General features: G+C 49.3%; 1 non-coding gene across 1 annotated transcript; it reads right to left on the bottom strand.

Moving 5' to 3' along the window:
* Window positions 1–5,497: 5,497 nt before the first annotated feature.
* On the bottom strand, window positions 5,498–5,572 carry Trnas-uga (transfer RNA serine (anticodon UGA)). The gene has a single exon. It is a non-coding gene; the product is annotated as a tRNA-Ser (tRNA).
* Between the last annotated feature and the right edge of the window lie 401 nt (window positions 5,573–5,973).

The raw sequence follows: 5,973 nt of genomic DNA, 5'->3' as shown, positions 1-5,973 counted from the left end.
TCTTCTTGTCCAAACTATGGCATATAATCATTAAATTTGGCAAGAAAAATGGTTTCACAGTACAAGTAACGGTAAAAAATCAGAAATTTTTCATTTATAGTTATATCACACGAAGAAAATATTTCTTTTATCATTTGTTATCCGACTTCGGACTTGAAATTAACACGTTGTGGAAAGCAGGAGCAATATCTTGCCAGTATCAATGTCGTCAATATCCTCGATTCCCGGAATGGAACTGGCCGGGGTGGCCGAGCGGTTCTAGGCGCTACAGTCTGGAACTGCGCGACCGCTACGGTCGCAGGTTCGAATCCTGCCTCGGGCATGGACGTGTGTGATGTCCTTAGGTTAGTTACGTTTAGGTAGTTCTAAGTTCTAGGGGACTGATGACCTCAGAAGTTAAGTCCCATAGTGCTCAGAACCATTTGAACCCGGAATGGATGAACTGTCTATATAAATAATTAAGTTTGCACGAAGTCCTCAGTGCGTGTGTCCACCTCGCATCTGGCCGATTTTTCCTCGGCAAAGCAGCAAGGACTGAAGACAATTAATACTTCTTGGATTTCAAACTACTTGGCGTTGAGGTTGGGGTACAGAATGTTAAGCACTGTATTCCTTCAATATAAAGCTGGCAGCTGCGGTTACGTCCCTGTTATACGGCTAAAGATTGTCCCACCAAAGAACTAATTAGTATCTACACGTTCTGGATAGTCAAGAAATAGTGGGCTTCTTTAACGTCCTTACACCTTTATACTTAACGCCTCTCTCTCTCTCTCTCTCTCTCTCTCTCTCTGTCTATCTAAAAAGTTTCGGCAGTCTATCCTGTCGAGCCCTTTTTCTGCCTCGACTAAGGCAATACACCAGAGGCATTCTATCAGTGATGTAACGCATTTTCTTCTGGAGGCAGGTTGGTTTTATTCAGGATTACAGTACATCATCTTATTTCCCACAGCTTTGTCGCAGTGGTAACACCGGTTCCCGTCAGAGCACCCAAGTTAAGCGCTGTCGGGCTGGGCTAGCACTTGGATGGGTGACCATCCGGTCTGCCGAGCGCTGTTGGCAAGCGGGGTGCACTCAGCCCTCGTGAGGCAAAACTGAGGAGCTAAAAGATTGAGAAGTAGTGGCTCTGGTCTCGTAAACTGACATACGGCCGGGAGAGCGGTGTGCTGACCACGTGCCCCTCCACATCCGCATCCAGTGACGCCTATGGGCTGAGGATGACACGGTGGCCGGTCGGTACCGTTGGGCCTTCACAGCCTGTTCGGGAGGAGTTTAGTTTTAGTTTGGCTAGAGAATCCTATTTTTTAACACAATCTCCGTTCAATGCCACGGTCTTGCGTCACCTTTCTGGGTGGGCCTGTATGACAGCATAGTACCACTCTGCTGGTCGACATCGGAGCCAACATCTTGCTGCATCAATAAGCTCCCCATTATCAGCATTGGACCAAACAGGAGGAAATCGGAAGGTGCCAGATCCGAGCTGTAGGGTAGATGAGGAAGAACAGTGCAACAAAGTGTTGTGAGCTCTGAGCTCCTCTCGGTGTGCAGACTTACGTGATGCCTTGCGTTGTCATGGAGAAGAAGTTCGTTTGCATTTTTGTGTGCGACAAACATGTTGAAGTCTTTTATTCAGTTTCCTGGGGGTAACACGATAGACTTCAGAGTTGATCGATGCACGGCGAAAGAGGGCATCATATAGAATAATCCGTTTACAACACCGGAAGACTATCGCCATGACTTTGCCAGCAGAGGGCGCGCATTTTAACTTTCTCTTCGGAGGAGAGGTGGTGTGGCGCCACACCATGGATTGACTGTTTGTTTCCGGTTTGAACTGATGAACCCGTTTTCACCGCCTGTGACGATGATCTACAACACTGTCACGATCAGCCTCACAACGAAGAATAATTTCCGCCTAGATTGTTCTTCTTTGCACTTTATGGTGTTCTGTTAGGCTGAGTCGGACCCAGGGGGCACACACCTTCGAACGCCATACCTGGTGGACAAGCGGGTCAGTACTACCGACAGAGGCGTCCAGTTGAGTTTATCATCGGTCGAACACCGCCAACGTTGCAGGAGTCACAGCTCTGTGTAGCCGGCCAGCACACGGGAGATAGGACAAGTTTGCGCGACCTTGTTGCGATGGTGACAAACGCCTCGCCCAACGGTTCACCGTGCTTTTGTTCACTGCAAGATCTCCGTAGACATACTGCGAGCGCCTATGGTTGCCTGCGATGCCATTATTTTCCGTGAAAAGAAACTCAGTGTTAGCTCTCTGCTTGCAATGTACCTCCGTTACAGACGCCTTTTTGAAGGCCACCTATAGCACCGTCAGCAATTGGAACTTCATGAAACTGTATCGACTGAACAGGGAATAATCCCCAACAAAGACCACATTTTTTCAACTGAAAGTGGCCGAGGAAGACAAATGTGTCGTGTTAATTATTAAACGCCCCTCGTATGTGTGCTGAGCTTTCTTCAGTCTTTTCTCAAGAATTAATCATAAGTTGAGCATTGTTTCTCGTGTGACCACGCTTCTTGCAAATCTCAAATGGTTGTCCGTGCCCATTGCATCTACCCTCCGTTATGATAGGAAACGAGACCGCTGACGCTGCTGCCAAGGTTGCACTCCTCGTCTCTCCGATGATCTCTGTGCTGACGTCTGTCAGCAGGTGATGTCACTTTGGCATCACCACTGGTCCTCCCTTCATGGAAACAAGCTCCGGGTTATTAAGCCTCTCCCAGTGGCTTGGACGACCTCCTCTCGTCCCTTCCCGCAGGGAGATCATTTTAACTAGATTGCTTATTGGGCATCGTCTTTTCAGCCATCGCCATCTGTTATGTGCCCGCCGCTCGTGGTCTCGCGATAGCATTCTCGCTTCCCGAGCAAGGGGTCCCGGGTTCGATTCCCGCCGGAGTCAGGGATTTTCACCCGCCCTGGGATGACTAGGTGTTGTTGTGTCGTCTCCATCATCATCATCATCATCTTCTTCTTCTTCATCATCATCCATCCCCATTACAGCCAGAGGAGGGCAACCGCAAACCACCTCCATTAGGACCTTGCCTAGTACGGCGGTGCTGGTCTCCCGCATCGTTCCCCTACGCTCTGACGAGGAGTATGGGACTTCATCATCATCATTTGTGATGTGGTGCTCCCCCGTTTGTGCACACTGCGCTCAGCTTTTCACTGTCCGTCATTTCCTTACGGAATTCCCTTTTTTTAACCGCTTACGTTCCCGTTTATGTTTACCGTCTGAGTTATCGGCTGTTTTAGCGAACGACGCGCAGGCTGTCGACCGCGTTTTACTTTTTATCCGTCCCAGCAACATGGCGAAGGCCGTTTAATTTTTAGTTCTGGACCTCCGTTCCTCCGTGGCGTATTTTATAGACTTTCTCTACGTCCCTGTTTTTAGCTATCTTCTCCTCCGTTAGTTGTAGTCATATTTAACTCCTCTCTCTGTCCTCGCGTTCTTTACTTTCGACATGGGAGCGGATGACCGTAGTTGTTTTCCGCCCTAAAACAAAACAAAACAAACCATCCTGCATTCGATCCTCCTTACGATAAGAATGTTCAAGATGTTGGATTTTTTTTGTTTCTTTTTTGTTTAGGGCGCTGAACTACTAAGGTCATTAGCGCCGAGTCACAAACGTTAGTTCACTAATAGCGTAGAAAAACGCAAGGGGACAACACCAGAAAGGACATACAAAGGCGCAGATAAACAAAATAAAAGAGATCTCTTTGGATAGGTCCGTCAATGTAATAAAACTAAGGATACGAGCAGCTGCTCGAGCGTCAGCAGCTAAAAGTTCCTGTAAGGTAGACGGCAGAGACAGGACAACACGAGAGTGAATAAAACGGGGACAGAACAATAAAAACATGGCGCACCGTCAATGGATGACCACAGGGGCACTGCGGGGCGGGGTCACCGTACAACAGGTAGCGCTGGCTAAATCGGCAATGCTCAATCCGCAACCTGGCCAAAATGACCTCCTCTCGCCGGGAAGGGCGTGAGGAGGTCGTCCAAGCCGTCGGGGTCGGTTTGATGGCCCTAAGCTTATTTTCACGGAGAGAGGACCAAGCCTCATGCCACAGTGATGAAACGCGCCGACAAAGAAACCCACTAACATCAGTTGACGGGACACAAAAGGAAGCTGTCCGAGGCCTTGGCCACAGCATCAGCAGCTTCGTTCCCAGGCACACCAACGTGGCCAGGAATCCACACAATAAGGACACGAGCGTCGGTATCAGCTAGCGACTGAAGGGACCGTTGAATTCGTTGCACGAGAGGCTGGTCCGAATATGGTCACGGAGACTCTGAATGGCGTTCAAGGATCAGAGCAGATGGCGTAGGGAGAATGACGATGGCGGCGGATATATTGAACAGCCTGATAGGGAGCAAAAAGCTCAGCTGTAAAGCTTGAACACTGGTCAGGGAGCCGGTATTGTAAGGTATCATCCCCAACGACAGAGGCAAATCCGTCGCCAGCGGTAGTCTTGGACCAAGATGTTGGAGTCATGTGTTACCAAATTGAACGTCCTTTCCCTAAATGGCTTACGGCGAGCTCCGAGCCAACGCAAATTCTCTTTCAGCATTCTCATCCAGGTGACCTCGACACAGCCTGGCTCGCATCCTTCCATGGAATAGTGAAGGCGCGTCTCGTGACGTATGGCACTACAGGCAGGGCTATATGGGGCAGCAGGTGCACGCCACTCTGGCGCCCAGCGCCGCTTGCGCCTCGGCAGGCACACGGTCGTGCATTATGCAGCCGCTAATGGCCAGCAAGGCACTGCGCGCCTCGCTGCCAGGACGCACGGCTACCCGCCACATGTGCAGGGCGGCCCGCGTGTTCAAAGAGACGCCTCAAACACGTACACACGCCGAGAGCTTTTCCACGTTCGTAGCTCGGGCTCTTCTTCGTGAATACGTCGCTCACTGAATACGTACAGAGTACATAAAAAGCAGAAAATGACGACTACGTTCTTTTTCAAGACAGGGGCAAATGTTGTTCCTGGCGTATGCAAATCACGTGGCAGATAAAGTTTCCAGTTCGAAACGCCGTATGGTTCTTTTTTTTAGAAAGGTCGCGTCAACGGAAAACTGCAGCGGAAGTCAGGAAAATATGAAGGTCATCAGCGTTCGTTGTAACAACTAGCAGCAACGCGGATAAACGTAGTGCGAGGTTCAAAAAATAGACACGCCCATCGTTAACCTACTTGTCTGTCAGGATAGATTTTACTGCGGCTAATGTACAGGGTGAGCGAATATAACGGGTAGTAAAGTGAAAACGAGGGACACGTTATACGGCTAAAGATTGTCCTACCAAGAAATTAATTAGTATATACATGTTCTAGACAGACAAGAAACAGCAGGTTTCTTTAACGTCCTTATACTTTTATACTTGACGTCACTCTCTCTCTCTATAAATATAAGTACCAGAATGAGATTTTCAATCTGCAGCGGAGTGTGCACTGATATGAAACTTCCTGGTAGATTAAAACTGTGTGCCGGACCGAGACTCGAACTCGGGACCTTTGCCTTTCACGGGCAAGTGCTCTACCAACTGAGCTACCCAAGCACGACTCACGACCCGTCCTCACAGCTTTAATTTCGCCAGTACCTCGTCTCTACCTTCCAAACTTCGCCGGCCGCGGTGGTCTAGCTGTTCAGGCGCTCAGTCCGGAACCACGCGACTACTACGGTCGCAGGTTCGAATCCTGTCTCGGGCATGGATGTGTGTGATGTCCTTAGGTTAGTTAGGTTTAAGTAGTTCTAAGTTCTAGGGGACTGATGACCACAGATGTTAAGTCCCATAGTGCTCAGAGCCATTTGAACCTTCCAAACTTCACTGAAGCTCTCCTGCATACCTTGCAGAACAGACGGGGCGTGGGTCGTGCTTGGATAGCTCAGTTGGTAGAGCACTTGCCCACGACAGGCAAAGGTCCCGAGTTCGAGTCTCGGTCCGGAACACACTTTTAAT

This window comes from Schistocerca cancellata, chromosome 6 (genome assembly GCF_023864275.1).
Source record: "Schistocerca cancellata isolate TAMUIC-IGC-003103 chromosome 6, iqSchCanc2.1, whole genome shotgun sequence".
NCBI classification, from domain to species: Eukaryota; Metazoa; Arthropoda; class Insecta; order Orthoptera; family Acrididae; genus Schistocerca; species Schistocerca cancellata.
This window is presented reverse-complemented; position numbering and strand designations above follow the sequence as displayed.